At 40.5% G+C, this 22,260-nt stretch overlaps 1 pseudogene; it reads left to right on the plus strand.

The window, feature by feature from the left end:
* LOC102376241 overlaps positions 1-22,260 on the plus strand; it is a 212,964-nt pseudogene that overhangs the window by 108,063 nt on the left and 82,641 nt on the right.

The raw sequence follows: 22,260 nt of genomic DNA on the forward strand, positions 1-22,260 counted from the left end.
GGCTGGGGCCAGCCCTGCTCTTTGGAGCAGACAGCACAGCCCAGCCCAGCCCAGGGCTGGAAAGCATGCTGGGATTCTGTCAGACTGTGATTTAACTTGAACCAGGAGGAGGTCTGGGACATAACTTTCATAAAACACTTTGATCCAAATCAGTTAAGTCTAATACTACATTCAGCCAGGTTTATCTTAAACAAGTTTCAGCCATTTTGAAACTGGTTTATGTGCACAGAGTTTCTGTTCTGTTACAGGTTTAAACCAGTTTCTGATCACTTAAACTGGTTTATGTGTAACTTCTGTCCCTAGCCAAAATAACAGTGTAGTCCCAGAACACATTTTTTCCCCTAAAAGATACAATTCAAAGATGTGTTGACTGGGCTTACTCATGGTGCCATAGCAATGAAGAGCTATGTTCATCATTACCTAGTGAGCTGTAAATTAAGATTATGGGATTAGATGTCTTGTGTGTAGTTTGTACAGCAGCTTGTAGGAAAATATGCTTTCATCTATATCAGGAGAAGAAAGCTGGTAGGTAAAGCACAAGATTGTGTTGCAGGCAATCTGCTTTCTGTTCCTGACTCTAGCTACACACTGCTGACTTGATCGCGTACCTGTCATTATTACCATGAAAGTCAACAAGAAAAATCCCTCTGCATATGCTGGTGCAGGATTAGACCCTTTATCATGTTGTACAGATGACTTATACCTCTGTGTTACTCAGTATTCCCTATCTGGGAAATGGGGATAGTATCTTCATCAGAGAGTACTTGTGATGAAAATGCTATAAAATGGTATGAGGTTGTCAATGGAAGGCACCATAGAAGACCTTTTATGGAGTTGCATCAGCAGTTATTTGAAATTGTTTGTACAACTGGCCGGGAATTGTATACACATAATGAGAAAGCCACGACTGACATCTCTTTTGCTTAAGATGGACCTTTAACAAGAAAACCAGAGAACCTGGAGGGAGAGATGGGAACTTGGAAGAGGTGGGGAAGGAAATGAGAGATTTATTTTGTTTTCATTAAACTAAAGGTTGGATGCATGTGTTCATTCAACTTAGAAAAACAGGGTTATAATGCCATCTTGGGGTTTCTGGTGACATCTCAATCCAATAAAACTGCTGTTTTGGTTTATGGTGTCAACAGAAATCCCTCAATGCCATTGAAGTACAGTTGTCTCTCATTGATTCTGTATTATTTCAACTGTAGAAAAATAGCACCTTTATTTTCACAGCAAAAGTATCCTATGCTGTGGCCATACACTTACTGAATATAAGGTCCCTAGCCATTTTTAACCAAACTTATGTGCTATCAAGAATAATATGCATTTTTGTAGGTACTGCTTGCAAGGGTCTGTCAGATATACTGTACTTCAGACTTTTTATGAGTCAAGAAATGGCAATTATACAGCTGTAGTGATTTTTCTATACACATTTTGCCAATATAAAAATGGCTCTTGATCTGCTGTTGGTATTTTAACAATATTTATAGGCAAGATAATCAAACAACAATGAAACTTACTTTGTGACTGACTTGTTAGGGTGAAAGAGGAAGTAGCTGCATTTAAATACACCTACCCATGGTATATGTTCAATTTCAAAGTATCAACCCAGTTCAGAAACATGCTGAGTGCCTTGTTAGAGATGCAGAGTGCCCAAGACTCCTGCTATTGTACAAGAGCCAGGAGTGCCTCTCACCTCTCAGGATAGAGACAGCACCTTGTAGTATTGGTCCCTACATTGGTTTGGTCCCTACATCAGACTGGTCCCTACATTGAGAAGCCAAATAAAAAAACATGCCCTTCACTACACATGTACCGTACTATCTTTCCATGACTTATTAAACCCCCATGAATGGACTGTGTCAGAAGTGTGGTGGTAAGCTAAAACACCATCAGTAACTTTGGTTAAATTGAAAGGTTGTACAGTGAATAATGCTCTTAAATATTTTATAAAATTGAGAATTAATGAAGCACCTTAGAATAAACTGCATCTTTTCAGAAAACATCAAGTTTAATTTTTAAACAATAAGATATAGCAAAGTAAAAGGGGATTGTATAACAGTAACTGAGGTGCAATTTCTTTCTTATTTCAGCAAATCATTTAACAATTAAGGCAACTTCCAGTATACCTAGCTTAGACCATCCTGGCTGGTATAAAACCTTCCAAAGGTGGGTATTCTGTAACCTCCCTAGTTAGCCTATTCTAGTGCTTAATTAACCTTCTAGATAGAAAGTTTTTCCTCAGATCTAACTTAAATCTCTCTTGGCTGCAAATTAGGCTGATTACAACTTTCCCAAGTTTAGTGAAAGGGGATTTCCCTGCCTTCTTTGTAAGTTGAAGACTGTTATCATAGCCCTTCAGTTCATATCATATCCCCTTGCTTTTCCCTAGACTGAGCAAATCCACCTCTTTCAATTTTGCCTCATTGGTCATGTTTTCTCAATCTCTTGTCAGTCGTGTTACTCTCCTTTGGACTCTCTCCAATTTGTCTACATTGTTCTTAAAATGTGGTGCCCAAAACTCAACACAGTGCTCCAGCTGATGTCTACCAGTCTTGAGTAGAGTGGAATAATTACCTCCTGTGTCTTACATACAACCCTTCTATAATACATACCAGAATAACTTTTTTTTTCAACATCATATTCAGTGTATAATCCTCTATAATCACCTGATACTTATCTGATACACTGCTGCCTAGTCAGTTCTTCTCCACTTTTTTATTTGTGCATTTGATTTTTTTTCTTTCCTAAGAATAGTACTTAGTTCTGATACTAAGACCCAAAATTCTATCACTCAGTGGAAGCTTTGGATGTGCAACTGCTGCAGACCCTGACTATGAGTGTGGGCTCAATTCTGCAAAATGCCTGGAAGTCCTACCAACGTCACTGGGAGTTGTGGGTCAGTATCTCATAGGATTGAACTCTATAACATGTATTACCACATAATTTGGGAAAAAGCTATCATGGCTTCATAATGTAAAAGCATTATTCAATTTTGTTTCTTATTTTGCTTTGTTAGTTCAACTTCCTAAAAACTTTGTTGAAAATGTCAAGAGTTATACTAAGATACACTTGACCTGGAGTAAAGTATCAGAAGTTTTTAAACATTTAACGTATAGTGTCTATTAGTATGAAACTAAGTTGAGCAGAACCCATTAATGTCACAGTGATCAGTTACCAATGGAAATAAATAATTCATGATGAAGGGAATTAGTCTAATTAGCAGGCAGTTTGAGTCCTTTGATAAAACCCAGCTCTAATTCCGTGAAGGGCAGGAAGTGCTGTCATCAGTCAGCCCTGAAAAGATTAGCATCTATTATGAATGAGGTTAGACACCCTAGTGAAGTCATGTGTGTCCTGGAGACAAACTTAATATGTTCCAGAATGGGACACAGTTTGTCTCACCAACACATCATGATTCCTACTGGGCTATTGTATGTAATAACAAGCAAAGATCAGTGCTCCTTCCTATCATTCTCCCCCTGTCCATCATTCTGACAACTGTGCAAATACATTTTCCATGCAAAGTGGGGAATGTGCCCTGAATGCTTGTAAAATTGCACAAGATGTCAAAGAAATTGCATTACCTTTTTCAGGAACTAAAAACAAACAGACCAAAATAATGAGTGAGGAAATGGAGGATTTAGAAATACGGCTGACAAATGTGAGATGTACTGCAAGATGTATTGTTTGCATGTATGCAGATTCCATTTGAAAAAATTGTCATTCATGGCATGTTCTTTATGTAGTGATGGAGCCATACATGCACGATATTGAAGTTATAAAAGCAGTTGGGAGACTGTAACCTTGTGAGAGATTTAGAGGTTTAGGGTTTAGCTATAAACCCTAAACCTTTAAATCTAAGCCATCCTTGAGTACAATCAAATACACAATTTATATATGAAATATACAATGACTTTTAAAATATACATTTTATGTATAATACATATATATCCTACATAATACATATATCTGTTTGATCAGGCACACATATACAAATATATGTGATCTATATTGAGATGGCTGAGATCTTAAGGTTTTTTGTTTAGAAATTTTGGCTGAACTGATTCATCTGAGGAGAGTGGCTGAAAGCTTTGCAAGCCTCACATTTTTGTAGCCTACATGCTGACGCAACATCAGCTGTGTTTCCATTTTTACTTATGAGCCTTTTGAAATTATATGTTTCCGTTTTGCAATTTGATGCAATAATGAAGAAACTCCACATTTGTACTTTATTGTATTGCCTGTTTTTATTGTAGGAAATTAATTGCTCCTTTTATTTATGTTATTAAGGGGGGAGAAACAATTTTGCAGTATTTTATCATTTGCTGTAATAATTAACATACTAGTAATACAAAGAAGCCTTAGAAACGGGTTATATTATGTTGAAATGTCTGAACAGCACTTAATATGCTGACACTCATGACTGAGGAATGCTGATATTCAAAAGTGCATTGAAAAAGGTAACAATAAGTTACTAATAATATCCCTGATGATCTTAAGTTGATTTATAATATAGAAATGAAGTGGAAAAGAATAAGTGTAGTCAACACAAGAGGAGATTTTCATAGAAACAGAACAATATAGTGCTCCAGAATTGTATCTCAGCTGTCCAAATACTAAGTAACAATGGAGCACTGATATTACATAGAGTGCCAGATTTAAGTGCTACATTAGCTTCAAGTAGATTCCTAAATTAGATTTTGTGAAGTAGTGAACTTTTCCTCAGGCAGGATAAGAAAATATAAGGTAAAGTCTGCCCTGATTTGCAGTTAGCACTGTAACTGTAACTGCACAGTGGTGAAAGTCAGGCAGAACATAGCTAAGAGATGCTTTCACCTATTTGTGGTTTTACTCTACCTTCTATTACCCAGTGTGCCTCAGAACCTATCTTGGATATGATATACTTCACTAGCAAGGAAGTGTGCCAGGCACTAGTGTGTTGGGACTACTGCACAATTAATCTTATTAGTACCTGGTTTCTATTACATATATCTAAATACACACACATTCACGTGCACTGTGCTAGAGCACAGTTTTAGTTTGTTCTTTTTAAGGTCCTGCTCTGAGGAGCCCATGGTCAGATGCTCTTATTTAAATTCTTAAGCACATGCCCAAATTTAAGCATGTTAGTAGTACAACTGAGGTCAAACTAACTAAATGATCTCTCTCCATTTTAGGGTTTTATACCTATGTTAACCACCTTACTATCTAAGCATGTTTCTTATAAAATCAGCAGCAGTTGCAGTGTGCTTAGATTTCATGGAGAGCCTGACACTTGTCCCTTTTCAGGATAAAAGGTGTGCTAGGGGTAAACAAAACAATTTAACATTGTTACATAAACAACTTGTATTACTTGTATTACAATAGCACTTAAATGCTCTAATCACAGACCCTGGACTATGTTGTACTAAGACTATCTTTGTCCAAGAGAACTTATGTTGTAGGTTATGTCCCCTCCTTCTTCCTTGATGTGTCTTCCTCTAAGTAAGACCATAGGTCCAAAATGATATCACTTGCACATCTCTTACATACCATATGCTTGTTGGTTATGCCAGATTTTCTAGTTTAAATGTTTATGGCTAGGGACAGAAGTTACACATAAACCAGTTTAAGTGATCAGAAACTGGTTTAAACCTGTAACAGAACAGAAGCTCTGTGTACATAAACCAGTTTCCAAATGGCTGAAACTGATTTAAGATAAACCTAGTTGAATGTAGTATGAGACTTCACTGATTTGGGTTTATGAAACTTCTGTCCCAGACCCCTTCCTGGTTCAAGTTAAACCACAGTCCCCCAGCATCCTAGCATGCTTTCCAGCCCTGGGCTGGGCTGTGCTTTCCAGAGAGCAGGGCTGGCCCCACCCCTCTGCTCCCTAGCTGGACAGTGAGGGCTGACTGACAAGGGGATGGCGGGGAGCAAGCCTGGCTAGGGATGCAGCTCAGTCTATGGGGTGGGGGAAGGCTGTCCCCCCAGGCAAACCCTGGCTGGTGTCTGGGACCAGGGTGGGGAGTTAAATACCCTTTCCCTCACTCAAACTTACTGCTGGCTGCAATTGTGGGCTAACAAATCCCAGAGGCATCTGGAAGCGGAAAAAGGAAGTGATGAGCAGCCCTGCAGAGTCCTCCTGCTGTGAATCTGAAGTGCAAATCCCAGAGACCTCAGGGGCAGCAGGAAGAGGAAATAAACACAGTCAGAGAGCCATGTTCTAGCACCCCCCAGCTTCTGGCCTGAGCCACCTCAGGCATGTGGCTGCATTTCCTGAATCAACGTTAAATGTCTGTTCACTTCTGTTTCAGTTTAATCTGTGCATCTTAGACTAACCTGCAAAGACTGAATCAATTCACCCTCAGGCTTTTTGACTGGTTGTACCTAGCCTTTATGTTGTAATGTGAACTGCTATAAATACAAAATACAACATAAAGTCAAGGGCAACACTTTGTTGTGGAAGGCAGAGCAAACTACTTTTTGAATGCGCAAAACTCCCACTGAGTGCAGCTCAACTTGAAGTTAGTAGCAGGTCTAGCCTTGTATCTAGGGGCAAAATTTGTGCCTACAAATGAATGAACCACAAGCAGCCACATTGTTAACACACATGGAAACTGAGCTGAGGCCTCCAATGGCTTCTATATGTACTTTGAAAGCAACAGCAATAGAAATCCTTTCTAACTACTACTTTTCTTTTGAATAATGTGGTTAAGCTGCACTATATTTTCAGTACCCTGAAAACAGATCTGGGAAGGAGCCAGCTGCACGTAACTATACAGCAGTGTTAGCCTTGTCATGCTCTTGTAACAAAATCACAGCAAGCTATTTGGACAAGAAATATGGACAAGAAAAAACCGTTAAAAATAAAGCAGACTGTAGACTGCAATGAAGAGATTAATTTTTCAGAATTATGAAGTCCTTAAAAATGTGAGGGTGAAAGAACATTTCTAAGTACACATTTACCGGTACTTCTGTATTTGTCTCCCATATATGTTCCCTATACTTTTTTCCTCTTTTACCCCATTCTGCATGCTACAGGTATCATATAATTAACTGATAATTCACTGTGCAATTAGCTTGAGACCAGCTACATGTGCAAAATACCTACCATGCCATAAGAAGTTCTAACCAGCTATGAAGTTAGACCTTGAAAATGTGTACTAACTTTATAGCAGGTTGCAGTCAAGCTTTAACTTGCACATGTAGCTGGGTCTCCCCTGCGACTGGAAACCCTATCAGATGATGGGGCTCCCAGCTGCAGGGGTGCATCAAGCCCATCTGGTAGGAGTCCCACAGCTGTGGAGACTCTCAGCCCCAGTAGCTATTGAACCCCCTGGAGCTGAGGGATCATGGCTGCCATGATCCCCCAGCCTTAGGGGTCTGTGAACCCACCAAGGCTGGGAGATTGCAGCAGCTACACCCCAAAGCCCTGGGGGTGCACCCCAAAGCTGTACCCCAAAGCTCTGGGGGTTTGAGATGCCCCCACAGCTGGGAGCCCCTCCCAGTTGTGGGAGCTTGCTCCTTGCCAGTTCAGGGAAGCCTGGGATCGGGTCCTCCCTGCATCAGCAACAAGGTGTGATGGGATATAATGTGGGATCCCACAGTCATGCCTCTTGTTATATATGTGTGACATGGCATGAGGTAAGATTGTGTCAGTCATCAGTATTGTGGTGTTCATATATACCAAGCCAAAGCTCCATTGTTCTTAACCCTCAAAGACTGTCATAGCCCCCAAAATCAATAAAAAATATAGCATGGCAGTGAAGAACACATGTCTATATTCAAGTCTCAATCAACATTAAACTGAATCAATTTACATTTAATGGAAGTGGCTGTAAGGGCCTGGGTGAGTTAGTTCTTATAAGGTACTAATAATATACTACTAATGATATTATTTGTCTGTTCTTCCAGAATGCTTTAGATGAGGCTTCTTGTCATGTATATCAATGTGAGTGGCATCTTTCAGAAACATAGACTGTTTATATCACCTTTGGAATAACACAGCAAGTCTTTAAACTATCTAGAAGATATAAGACATTTCTGAAATGGCCACTTCCATTTACAACTTTGAGTCACATTATTTCATATTACTATTAATTATACTTTTGTGGAACAAGTGTTGACTTGTGTTCCAACATGTGGCTGATAGCTTGTGTTCTTGAAAGAAGATCACTAAATAATATCGACTCTCTTCTCCTTCTATTGAACAGGAAGATTATGGATCATCATCCACTTTTCCTATTCACCAAAAATTTAATCCACAGTTGATCTTTCAGAGAAACCAGAGCAGAAGGTATTGTTAGCTCTCACCAGAAGGAGGCAACAAAAGTTGCAAATGAGAGTTTTGTACATGTTAATAGCATTTCAAAGCCACTTTGCCCGACTGTAAATGAATGCACAAGATACTACAGAATATGACAATTCCATGTGCCTTTTTCAAACAGTCAAGGAATCCTAAAGCTATGAGTTTTATCACATTTATTTCAGTGAAGGGTTTACCTTGGAATGGAATGAGGGCTTGGTTTAATACATTTATCATGATGCTCTTCCCCTTTGAGGGAACTATGCTGATATTTGAAATAGCAGGGACCTGAAAATGACAGAAATGGTGACACGGTATAATATCACTCAACCCTGTCAATACATGTCAGTGTTGGACTTTGTTATTCAGACCACAGCTACCAACCAAGTGCTTTCATTTCCATTCCCCTTCACACTGGTTTCAATGTGAAGTCCTTTCAGGTGCTACTCCTACATCCACTACATGCCACTATGATGTAGTTTCAATGCTTCTTCTGTTTAAGGTGTCACAATACTTGGATGCTTTCTCTAACAAGTTATTAAGTACTGGAATTGAGCATAAACTGATATATTCCTATTTATTTCTTACATGGCTAAAAATGTGTAGATTACACCCTTATGTATGTAGAAAAATGCTGCCTAGAAGCCACGACAAGTGGTTAGGTAAGCAGCCAGATACAACATGAGTTACAACGGTACAGATTTTGACATATTTGTAAGTGGAGGTTCTGTAGCAAATCATCACATTCTACATTGTAATAATAACTTTAAGGGAATGAGATAAGTAAACTCAAACTCTGGTTATCAGGGTGTTCCAAGCCTAAGGGCAGGGTTCAAGAAAGGACACTGTAGGGCATCACTGTTGAAGGGAGAGGAGAAATGCAACAGAAGATGAAGTCAGAGATGTAGGCTGGGAAAAGGCCATGCAGAGTCCTGAGAACAAGTAATGTGAACTTGATATGCAGTGGGGAACAATGACAAGCTAGTGGAGGGATTCAAAGGGTGCAGAGAGAAGTGACAGTATTCGTATTGAAACGACGTATATTAGTGATCATCTTAGCATTAAAAATGGAAGAAGTCAGCTGCTGCCACAGTTGTAATGGTCAGCATCTTCAGAAGTTGCAGCACTGAAGATATCTGCATCCGTGACCTGCCTAGCAGTATGAGAGTCTTTCCCGACTCTAGATTGCAGGTGAAATACACTAATCAGTGTTCTGTTTATCTGTCTGCATTCAGAGACTGCATTCAATATATACATGCTTTGCATGTGTATATTGCCCATAGGTCAAGCAGAATCAAAAGCATTGAATAAATAGGTCAAGTGATGTGGGCAGGAGGAACTAATACAATCTCCTTTCCTCTGTTCAGAAACAACTCAGCCAGCTCATTTTGTCACCTGAGAGAATGAGACAGCATCTGGCTAGAGAGCATCTAGGGCTTGCAGAATGAGAGAATCTGTAGAAGGTATAGACTTCATAGATTTCATAGACATCAGGGCTGGAAGGGACCTCGGAAGATCATCGAGTCCAGCCCCCCGCCCAAAGGGCAGGAAGTCAGCTGGGGTCATAGGATCCCAGCAAGATAAGCATCCAGTTTCATCTTGAAGGTGTTCAATGAAGGCGCTTGAACCACCTCCGGTGGCAGGCTGTTTCAGACCTTGGGGGCTCGGACAGTAGAGAAATTCTTCCTTATGTCCAGCCTGAAACGATCTTGAAGTAGTTTGTGACCATTCGACCTCGTCATCCCTTGGGGCGCTCTGGTGAACAAACGTTCCCCCAGATGCTGGTGGTCACCCCTGATAAACTTGTAGGTGGCCATCAGATCACCCCTGAGCCTGCGCTTTTTCAGGCTAAAGAGCCCCAGGGCTCTCAGCCTGTCATTGTAGGGTCTGCTTCCCTGACCTCTGATCATGCGCGTGGCTCTTCTCTGGACTCTCTCAAGCTTCTCCACATCCTTTTTGAATTGTGGAGCCCAAAACTGGACACAGTACTCCAGCCGCGGCCTCACTAAGGCCGTTGCCTTCCACTGGACTCTCTCCAATTTGCCCACATCCTTTCTGTAGTTGGGTGCCCAAAACTGGACCCAGTACTCCAAATGTGGTCTCATCAGTGCTGAGTAGAGAGGAATAATCACTTCCCTTGACCTACTGGCAACATTCCTACCAATGTAGCCCAGTATGCTGTTAGCCTTTTGGCAACAAGGGCACACTGTTGGCTCATATCCATCTAACTGTTCACTGTAACCCCCAGGTCCTTTCCTGCATCGCTGCTTCCCAGCCAGTCCGCCCCCAGCCTGTACAGGTTCATGGGATTGTTCTATCCTAAGCGCAGGACTTTGCACTTATCCTTGTTGAACCTCATGGGATTTAGATGATAGTGAAGGACTTTGAAAGCAGCTTAGGGGCTGCACTGGAAAATAATATGTTGGCATTTTGTCTTCAAACCTCAGTCCTAAGGTTCCTGAGGGACCCAGTGCTGAAAACATCCTTGTCAGAGTCCTTTGAATCCATTATTGATCCATCTTCTTCCTGAGTGAGAATTGCATGTATTCCTTACATGGCATTGTGTCCTGCCACACCCTTTTCAGGTGAAAAAACCCCATCAACCTTAGTTTTCCTCCAGTCTCAGTTACAAAATGGTTCACTGGAAATCTTGCAGGTCAAATTTATTAAATCATGTGGGAGCAGGATTCCAAGTCAGTGAGAAGCCCCTATGCACATCCAAGGTCAGAAAGGCTCTTTACAAACTGTCTCTAAATTCCTATTCTGATACACAATACATGTGGCAGCCTTTTGTTGTGATGGCAGTTGTGGTTGTTGTGATATTTGTCTCCAATTGAGTAATTACCATTACAACATGACCTTCTCTTGTAATATAATCTGTATTAATGCAAATTGTATTTTACTAATGCACACAATTTTGAAGCTAAGAAACCTCCTTCTCTTAGCAGCATACTGTATCTTCTGTTCCATAATTAAACTAGAACCCTTCTTTTGGACAGATTCACTCAGTAACGCCATCTTTTGAGTAATACACCTTCAGACCAATGCCTTGCTTTGATATATTACAATGATAGACTGAAGTGTTCATGTAATACATCATCACACTGAGCTGTTGCTGAATGCCAAGGATTGAGAGACTGAGCCAGCTGTTTTTCTGATTCATTCATGTAATGCATCACCAGAGTAGGGTAACCAATGATGTATTACTCCAAAATGACAACAGCCAGAAAAGAAAGGGTCCAGGGGTATAATGAGGCATTCAAAGTGCCACACTGGGCTACAAACTCCTGGAACAAGGTGCTGGTAATAAATCAGGTTCCATAGTATTACATTAGCAGTTCTACCAAGGAAGTATGCACAGACATTGTTATTGGTAATTGGACTTTGTCTCAGTGATGCTACTTTTCTGTGAAATCAAAAATGTCCCTAAAATATTTTTTTATTTCCAGTTTCATTTAGGAATTAATAGCGCAAAATATAAACTGCCCAGAGTAACGGGCATGACATTCAGGGAGAGAGCATTACTTCTCAAGTTAGAGCATTGATAGCACTCTGTTGGATATGACATAGTTCCCCCAGCACACTGCTCCTGTTCTGCAGCCAGGGCCAGAACTCTCTATCCTGCCATTAATGGTGGATTGCAGCAAGCAGTCTCTATGTTACTCCAGAAAAGTGTGGTAGTTATGGCTGACCCCTCTGCAGGCTTTGTAGGTGGTTCATTACAACCTCTCGACTCCACACTCCCTAAAGAAAAGATAGCCATAAAGTGGCCCTTTCATCTTGAAAGAGAGACATTAAATCAACTGTTGCTGCTACATATTTTTACTTGCAAAACACTGTCACCTTGATTGAAGCCACAAATAGAAGACATATGTGTGTGTATCTATATATAGATATCTATAGATATCTATATGTCTATAAATACATAAGATAGATAAAAAGATATATAGATATCTACATATACACACACATACATCTATAAATATATATATATATATATATCAATAAGTCATATCAATGCTCCAACTTGAGAAGAAATGCTGTATATTGAGAAGTAATAGATCTATATATGTATGTATGCACACACATATATGTGTATATATGTATATATGTGTGTGTATGTGTGTATGTATATATATGAATACTTAATATATGGAAAATATTTTAAAATAATCTTTATTGTGAATCTGTTTTTTAGCCCCAGATGAGACCTTCTATCAGCCACCTCATTGCTTTTGCACATACAAATGTTAATGAAGTAAGTGTCAAGTATCAGTAGAATGAAAAACATTATTGAGCTTCCTGGGATTACTGAAAGAGTATCAGAATCTACTTGGGCAAAAGAGAAAAGAGTTGTTTAAAAAATGGAGAGATTGGAAAATGGTTTACAAAAGCTCCAGACAACGGCTTCACAGGTAGGTCTTCCAAATATTTGTCTTATAATAATAATAATAATAATTAATAATAACAGCTCAGTGTGTGCAAATGTATAAATTATACAGTTGCAAACTGCAGTGAGTAAATAGACCCTTTGCCTAAAAACCTTACATTCTAGCTACAAACGATTAGTGCTGGAAACAAAACTTTAGTGTAGGAAACTGCAACAAACCTGCTCTGTAGTTCTACAGCTTTAAAAAAAAATTTACTAAGTGGCAGCATTTAAGAGCCTGAATGATAAACTTGCAATACTGTATAGATTTATACAAATAAAAGATGTCATACACCCAGGGAGTAGGGCCTCTAAGTGGGAGGGGGAGAGGAGAGGATGTTGTGTTCTTGGTACCACGTCCAGAAACTGAAAATCTTCATTTTCCACTTTCACCTTGCAGGAAATCCCTAGTAATTTGCCAGGATGAGTCCCTTGGAATCTGCAATATTATTCCTTCATTTGATTGTGGGTGCAAATTCACAGGTGCAAACATTCTCAGTAATCATTGCCCAAACCGTTACTCATTATAAAATCTTAACACATTTCTGTGCTTTGTTTTTTAGGCAAACCTAATTTTCCCCCAAATTATATAAATTGCCACATTTCAGTCAATCGTTTAATTTAGCAGAAATGTTTTGCTCAGTCCGGTTCTCTTTTAAAATTCTTTTTACCTTTCCTTAAAACATTCTGATAAGTGAGAATATAGATCAAAAGATCACATTTAAGGAGTTATGCTGCCAGAAACAGGTGGAGAGTGTCAGATATACGTTCCCCCTAACACTAGTGTGTCATGGCTAAATAATGGCCATTAATATGTCCTTGAATGAGAGAGACTCCATGGAAATTGTAGTTGTGAACATGCAATCAGCTCATTTATAGAGTAACAAGTGTTGCCCTGTGCCAGCTCTTCAGAATTTGAATAAAATTCATTTTATCTGCTAGTATTAGACACTGAGTTATTGTTGTCTCAATTATTTTTGACACACAAAATATATTGGGCTCTACTCTGTGTATAAACTTACTAAATTCCTACTTAGGTCTTTTTATAAACTTAGACAATAAACTACATATCAAATTAAAATCCAAGTAAATAGTTTATTATTGCTGCAGCCAAAATAGTAATATTACATTGCATTATTTAGTAAGCAATAAAATACTTCAAGGCCAAGAGGTTTATTTGGATAAGAAAAATTGATTACCATTAAATAGGGGGGAGAGGGGAGTCTAAATCTGCAGTTCACATACATTGTTTTCATTTTCTTTGAATGTCAGTGAGAGTTTTGTCTTCATATGGTTTTCAAGATTGTGTCCCAAAATAATATGATGTGGCTATCATTGCTATTATACTACTATTGCTTAAAGTATGTATTTCAAGGGGGAGATCAAATAGATGAATTACAGGCATCCATCTTTTCAGCAGTAGTTGGAATTTCTACTGTTGAAATTAAAAAGAAATAGTTTAAAAGTAACTTGAACAAAACTAATCAGGAAAGCGAGAAAAATGGTTGGGCACATCTTTTTCTATCTCAACCATGCAGTTGGTCCTATAAAAGATATAATGGACAGCAATTCTTGCCTTGAGCACAATTTGACATTTTAAGGAGAAGACATCCCAACAGGAGCACTTGGGAACACAGTTCTTCCCCTAACTGCAATCTCTTGGGTCTCATCCTGTAAACAGCAGAGGTAGGCAAGATATATTCACATGGATCCAAGATTTGATTACACCTCTTCTGTGATAGAACCAACTTCTCTGCCTTTTGTGGTACAAACTGAGCAGTAGTGAAGGGCTTCCACTCAGTTCTAAATTGTAGGACTGCGCAAAATTTCTCCAGCTGTTTCGTTTTGATGCTGTTTCGATTCATTTTGAGCGTGAAACAGCAAAATGGAAACAAAATGAAAGGCTTTGAAACAGCCTTGAAATGAAACAAGTGCAGTCAAAACTTTTCAAAAGTTCCAAAACGTTTTGAGTTTCAAAGCTGAGCTTTCTTGCAGCTAAAGAGAAGCTAAGAAGGGGGCAAGGACTGCTCTGATATTGACTGTGTAGCTGGCCAGTGACTGTGATCCTTCCCTGAGGTCCCTTCCAATCCCAGTGCTCTGGGGGAGGGATGGAAAAATAGCATAAAAAGCATTGTTTGAACTGAGCTTTCTCCTGTGCCTTCACACTTACAAGTGACACGTTTTGCTCTGAGCAGTTTGAGGTGCAGTTTCCCAGAAACCCCTGCACTTATCTCCTTGAAACCTGGCAGGCTTTGTGGCCTCAGCAGGGGCTACCATCCCTGCAGTTTTCACCCCACTGTACCTTAACACACACACATCATGAGTTTTGCTGTTCAGCAGTTTGAGGTGCAGTTTCCCAGAAACCCCTGTACTTATCTCCTTGAAGCTTGGGAGGCTTCATGGCCTAAGAAGGGGCTACTATCTCTGCAAGTTTAATCAGATTCAGGCAAGAAATGACAGAGTTATAGGCAGTTTCATGCTTCCCTTTTACAGCTTATGGGCAAAACATCGAAACAGCCTCAAAACAGTTTCGACAAAACAAAAATGGAACTATGCTTCGAAATAAAACAAAACTTAAAACGAAACACTGTTCTGTTGAAATGTTGAAATGGAAGTTGAAATGGAACGGTGCTGTTTCGCAGAGCCCTACTAAATTATAAAGGTGATTTTAGATCAGCCGCAAATAAAATCACTTCCCCTTTAGTTTTTATGCTCTTCTTCAGGTAAGAAGTGTGAAATGTGAATGATATTAAAATGTGCATAGAAGTTGTGCCTTGGAAGATGATATTAAAGAAATGGGTTATTCAGAAATGTCAAGCCATTAACTTTAGTTCACTTTGGATCAGGCACTAAATTCATAGAAAGTTATACAAAATTATAAAGTGAAGCAAAAAAATTAAAGTATTAAATTAAATGAAACTATGACACTCTCATGTTCTGTCTAGTTGTGCTGCTTCATGAATCTCTCCAAGTTTTTGTACAATTACAATGTGTTATTCTTCCTTCTTTTTTCACAGCTAATAAAATGCTTGGCAGGCATGGCATACATTTTTTTGGACACTTTGAAAAGTGCTGTGAACATTTAATTGTTAGGAAAATATTTGATACCATGAGGGTAACATTAATATGCAAATAGACAGACTATCAAATTCATTTTGGTGCCTCCAGGGCAGTATCTTTATAAATACAGAAACATAATTATGCATCCTCTAGAGGACTAAAAATAATTATACAAATTTACAACAAAGCCCAAGGCAATGTCTCCTTTTAAGTGTCTATTTTAATATCATTTAAATCTTGTTAAAACTTAATTACTAATTCTCTCTTGTAATAATTTAGGTGGAAGATCTGATGTCTAAACTTGGTGTTCAAGAGATAGAACTTCATCAGAGAAATGAAGACACTGAAGCACTGATTACCAAAATAGGACAACAAACAGAAAAACGTAGCCAAGAAAAAGCCACAGTGGATGATGAAGAGCAAAAGGTATACACATACCTAATAATAGCCCATAAAAACTCATGTAAAAATACATTTGTGAACACGTGCACATATGCAGATCTTGATTCACCACCTGGCAAAACTCAGGCTGTGGGCCCAAAGAAGGGAAAGTCTACAGTGTAGGAGAGAAGAGGATCCAGTGCTCCTAGGCAACCACAAGGTGTGTCCTGCCAGGTGCCTAGAGCGGGTCAAGAGTTTTTCATTGTAGCCGTGTTGGTCTAAGGACATAGGCAGGCGAGGTTCTTTGGTTAGATGTGATATCTTTTATTAGACCAACTGAGTAGTTGGAACAAAGTTCTTTGCAAGCTTTCCGGCACAAGTGCCCTTCTTCAGGCATAGGGAGGCTCTGCTTTTGTTCTGAGATCTCCAAGGAATGAAAGAAGCTAAAAGTGTGACAGGAGGTCAGTGAGAATGTAAAGAGGTGGAAATTAGGAAAACAATGGGTAGAGAAGGGAGGGAAGCGGGGGAATGAGGAGGAAAAATGGGTGAAGGAATGCCAAAGGGAGACTCTGCTGTAGTGATGAGTTCTTCAAGGTAAAAAAGAGGCAGTCTGTGAAAAAGTAAATAGCTGGAAATAAGGAAAACAAAGGGTAGGGAAGGAGGGGAGGGAGAGGGGAAAAAATGTAAATGGTAAATTCAGACAGGTACCTGATGAATCAGATGTCAGGCAGGTTGTAATGTGTCATAAATCCACTGTCTATATTGAGTCCATGATTTTTTGTATCCAGTAGATTTATGAAGTGAAGTATGTAGGTTTGTCTGCAAAAGGTGTTTTGTAAGGTCCCTTGAGGATTAGAACTGAAATGTCAGAGCGGGAGTGATTTTCTTGTTAGAAAATGTGCCCCCACAGGTAATTGGATATTTTTGTCTTTGATGGATTTTTGGCGTGCATTCATTGTGGTACACAGTTGTTGTTTGGTTTCTCCTACATATTTTCCATGAGGGCATTTGGTGCACTGGCTGACATACAACATATCTGGAGGTGAAGATGTAAGATCCAGGAATGGTGATGGTTCTGTTGTGGGGTGTGATTATTGTGGGATTGGTGGAGATGTGTTGGCAGGTTTTGCATTTCTTATCCTGGCCAAGTCTGGATCCATTTGGCGTGGTTTGGGTCATAGGGAGTTTGCTTCTGGTGATGAGGTTAGCAAGGTTTGGTGCTTGTTTAAAGGCTAGGATGAGTGGTTCTGGAAAGATCTCTTTAATAATTGGGTCTTCTTCTGGTATGGGTTGCAATTGTTTGAGGATTTTCTGTGTAGGTTCCAGGGAAGGGTGGTATGTCATAACTAATGGCGTGCAGCTCTAAAAGTAGGTTTCTCTAAGATGGGTAGTGGCATGGTCAGGGTATTCAGTCCATTACCCTAGGAATCTCTGCTGGTGGGGATCCTATGAAGCCCTGACCATACTTTGAAACTGCATCCTTCAATCAGAATGTTGGCTGCTTTTCTCCATTGTGAGAGATCCTAGACCCCTGCTGCCCCACATTCATGCATATGGGTTCAATTCCAACCCCATTTCCGTAACAAAGGGGAAGGTCAGTGTCACAGATTTGCTTTCAATGTGTGACTGCTTCCCTCCCCCTCCCCCATTACCTTATCTCCAAAAACAAGAGTTAACAAATTCAGAATCACTGTCAGACAAAACAATCTTACCTTGTTATTTTACTAAGTCTAAATCATTTGATAAGAGTTTTAACCAGTTACAATCACATGTAAGCCCATACTGGATTTTTATTCTTCTAGTCAAAAAAGTTTCTAGCAAGACCCTTTGCTTTATAGACATGTCTATAGAGCAAATGTTAAACCCTGAAGTATAATTGATTTCCTAGCTCTAACCAGTAGAATTTTATCCAGTTTTGTCCTTTTTGGCCCAGCTGGGGACTCTGGGAAGCATATCTACTTCACATATCCCTCACTGATATAAGTTCTAGGAAGACAAAGTTCATTGCTTCATGTCGGGACTGATATTGTTTTTATCCCCTCTGCATGTTGCATCTGCCAGCTAATGTTTAGCAACAAATATTATTTGTCCTACTTCTGTTCTTTGAACTTTAACTCATTGTGTCTGCCTTTACATCCAAGCAAAAAAACAACAACTATCGATTGATTTAATTCAGCATTTTAGTGAGACTGTATTCACGTCCAAACTTCCAGCAACTGCACAATTGGCTTTGGGCATAAATTCAAGTGATTTGGCATAGCATCTGGTGGAAAACCAATTCTGATTCACTTTAGCAAAATACTTGTCTTTCTATTGATTGATATGCTAGACACTTGTTAAAATCATTGATGCTGGTGACAGCTGTCATCCTAGTTCTTTTCTGTGTATTCATAGACATGTTTGAAGATTTCCAAAGACAATACTCATTAAAAGCAATATAATATTGTATTTACCTGAATCCAGGATGACTCTGAATTTAAGATGACCACTCAATAATGAGATTCTAGACATGGAAAGTGTGTAAATTTGTTATAGTTTTTCATGTCATGTCTAGAATCTAATTATTGGAGAGTTGTCTTAAATTTGTCCTCACTACCAGTACCACCACTGCAGCAGTGAAAGCAATGGCAGTATAGGAAGTGGTAAGGAGGCAGTGAGGGGGCAGACAGTGAGGGAGTTAAGCAGCTTGACTCCTGCCCGTTGTCCTTCACATCTTGCCCCCTACTACCTGTACCCCCACCATTTGCTACCCCTGCTGCCTGCCCCTTGGCACCTGACCTCCTGCTAGTTGCACCTGCTTTCCTCCTGATGCCTGCTCCCCTACCTCTGCAGCCTCTCCTCCTTTCCCCACCCTGCCACCTCTATCCTGTCTGCCCTGCTGTCATCTCCCTCCCTGTAGTCTCTGACCCCTGGTCCTCCCCCCCCCCGCTTACTCTCACTCTAGCTTTGGCATGGAACTGGCCCTCTTCCAACCTGGCCCTCTTCCATCCTGGGGCATGAAGCATATGGTTGCTCTGACCCCAGCCAAGCCCAGTAGCAGTGGCAGTAGCTACGGCCCAGGCGCTGGGCCTCAACTGCAACAGCTGTTACTCAGTCAGGCTAGAGCCAGGCTGCTGCAGCTCCAACACCAACCCCAAGTTGGGCCCAGAGCCAGAGCTGCAGCAGCTCTCTGGCCCTCCTTCTGGTTTGTACTCAAATCCAAGATGAGGGGCTTCCCACCCACCCCACCCCATGTTAAATGGGGAAAAGAACTTTGTACTGGAGTCAAGGAAGTATGCTTTTTAGTGAACACAAAGCCTCCAATATACAAGTTTTAAGTTCAGATTCTACAATAGAAAATTATTTTTCTCTAAAACACCCTACTGAACTTTTAGCCTAACACATACTATTACTATTGTTCTGTGACAACTCTAGCAAGTGCTATTATTATTAAACCAGTTCATACTAGACTAGTCCAGGCAACTGCAGCCTTATAACTTTGAGTCTTTCAACCTTGCTTGCTCATGTTTATTTCAGACAAGTAAAACCATTAGGAGTGGTATTGGGGTTATGTACCCCACCATGTACAAGATGTTCTAACCTTCTTTTGTTTGTCTGTAATTCCCCAAATAATGTGCCTGGACCAAGAGGAAAACAACCTCTGTTCACTTTTTCTGTGGTTTGGAAAATGTTAGTTCCCCCCTGCACTCCATTTTGCTGAGCAAGAGTGATGGTAATGTTGCTGATGTCCCAGACACACTGGTGATATTCTTAATCACTTTGTTTTGTTACCTGTATGCCAGATTCCCTTTTCCAGCTTCCACTATTGCCCATCCTATCAATTTATCAACAACACTAGTGAAATAAGATATAGTGGCTGCAAAAAAGTTGCTGCAAGTAAAGGATTAATTTCATTCAGTATAAGAAAGATGGCATTGTATAAGAAGAGCAACACTTATCATACTGATGAATTTCAGGTAGTTGGTGGTGTCAGGCAACAAAGGTTCATTTTCAGCAGTACATCCTAAAGCCCAGTCAAGCACTGATGCAGGACAAAAATGGAAGTCAGGGGGCAGCAGGGCAGGCCTTACAAAGAGAGGCTATGTGACCTGAACCTGTTCAGCCTCCACAAGAGAAGGCTGAGAGGGGATCTGGTGGCCATCTATAAACTTACCAGTGGGGACCAGCGGGGAACAGGAGAGTTCCTGTTCCCCCAAGCACTACCAGGAGTAACTAGGAATAATGGCCACAAGTTGACTGACAGTAGGTTCAGGCTAGACATCAGGAAGCACTACTTCACAGTCAGGGCGGCTAGGATCTGGAACCAACTTCCAAGGGAAGTGGTGCTCGCTCCTACCATGGGGGGCTTCAAAAGGGGGCTAGATAATCACCTATCCAGGGCCGTTTGACCCCAGCATTCTTTCCTGCCCATGGCAGGGGGTCGCACTTGATGATTTGCTCAGGTCCCTTCCAATCCTATCAACTATGAAACTTTGAGACTGAGTGGATAGATTCACTACTGTTTATAAGCCCAAACCTTTTTCAGTCCATAGCAGTTGTGATTAAGCAAAGAATGCAGGAAACATCCCCCTGCTTCTTAAAACTACTCAGGTGTGATGCGGTGAGGGGTCACACAGGTGTACATGCACCCCCTGAGTGTGGCAGTGCACCCTCTACAAAAAGGCACCACCGCTCACCACCCTGCCACTGACATTGCCGGTGGCATCTGCTGGGAGTCTGCGATCCCCACTGGTTGTTGTCAACACTGCCAGCGGCATCTGTGGGTGGTCACCGATCCCTGATCAGCACTCGCCACCCCCACCTCGCCACCGACAGCACCAGCGGTTTCTGTGGGAGCTCCCCCGCTTACCACCACTGTGCTCCCACCACTTCTGCTGCCGCCACTGCGCTTCCGCTGCCACCGCCACGCTTCCGCTGCTACCGTGCCCCCCCAGCCACCAGGGGCACGCGTCCTTCATTAAACTAGTTTTTTCAACAGTTGTCTGAAGTCTATTTATTGATAGTGCTTTAGGAAGAAGGGGAACTTTCACTGATGTTACTTGTATTTTTAAATTATATGTACTATTTTTTACATAGATGTGAGAAGTAATTCTATTTGTGCTCAACACCTATGTAAGAGTTGGGACAAAGCTCCTAAGGAAGCAATGAAAAAATACATGAGGGGGCAATTACACCTTCATTTCTAATCTAATTCTCAGCAAATGTGGATGCACAGCTTTTACCTATGGGTTAAATTTAGTGTTGTGTGGAAATGGGACTAGATGAAACATTGGATGCCTATGAGTAGGTAAAGGAACTGCAGTTGAGAAGGATGTTGTGACAGTCCCCTGTAGCAATACTACAATCAGCGTGGCAGATTAACATAGTGTCAAGACTGTGTTCCGACTTCCACTCTTTGCCAGCTGTACATGCCTTTGCCATATCAATTCCACTTTATCTTAATCAAAAGGGGAATGGTCCTGGAAAGTCTACTTTGAAGCTGTGCAAGTGCTTTTGAAATTTATGCATATGTGAATGTGTGAAATAATCTTCCTGGTGCACTAATCAGAAATTGTATGAAGAGTTAGAAAGTAGAAATGCCAAATAGAACTTGTTTTAAATGTGTGGGATGAAAGGAAGCAAAGTAACTCTGAAAAGAAGGGTTCACAATTTGAGACCAAGAATGCTTACATCAAAATGTTACACACATTCAAAGTGAATTCTACTCTCTGGAACTTGGGTTTCAGCCTCCTCTAGTGTGCCCTCCAAAATATTACCAAACTCCTGTGATAAAAAAGCCTAAAAGAGAAGACTCTGTTTTTAGGCTAAATCACACTCTGCTGGAATGAAAAGATAGACTAACCTATGGATCTGATCATTTCATCCTAAAATTACTGGAAATCTTGAATACTGTCACAACCCAAGGGTGTGATTTTTGTTTTGTGTGCGCTTTGGCGCCACTGAATTATTTTCCCGCCAAATTGTAGCTTTCTTTGCGGTGTGCATTTCTTCTTTGCAGCACAGAAATGCTCGTTGCAAAGAGTTCCCGCCATTTGTATTCAAATTTGTGCCCCGCCATTGGCTAGTTCTAAATTATTCACACGCGGGGGGCTGAGGGTGT

This window comes from Alligator sinensis, unplaced genomic scaffold (assembly GCF_000455745.1).
Source record: "Alligator sinensis unplaced genomic scaffold, ASM45574v1 scaffold1469_1, whole genome shotgun sequence".
Classification (NCBI taxonomy): Eukaryota; Metazoa; Chordata; order Crocodylia; family Alligatoridae; genus Alligator; species Alligator sinensis.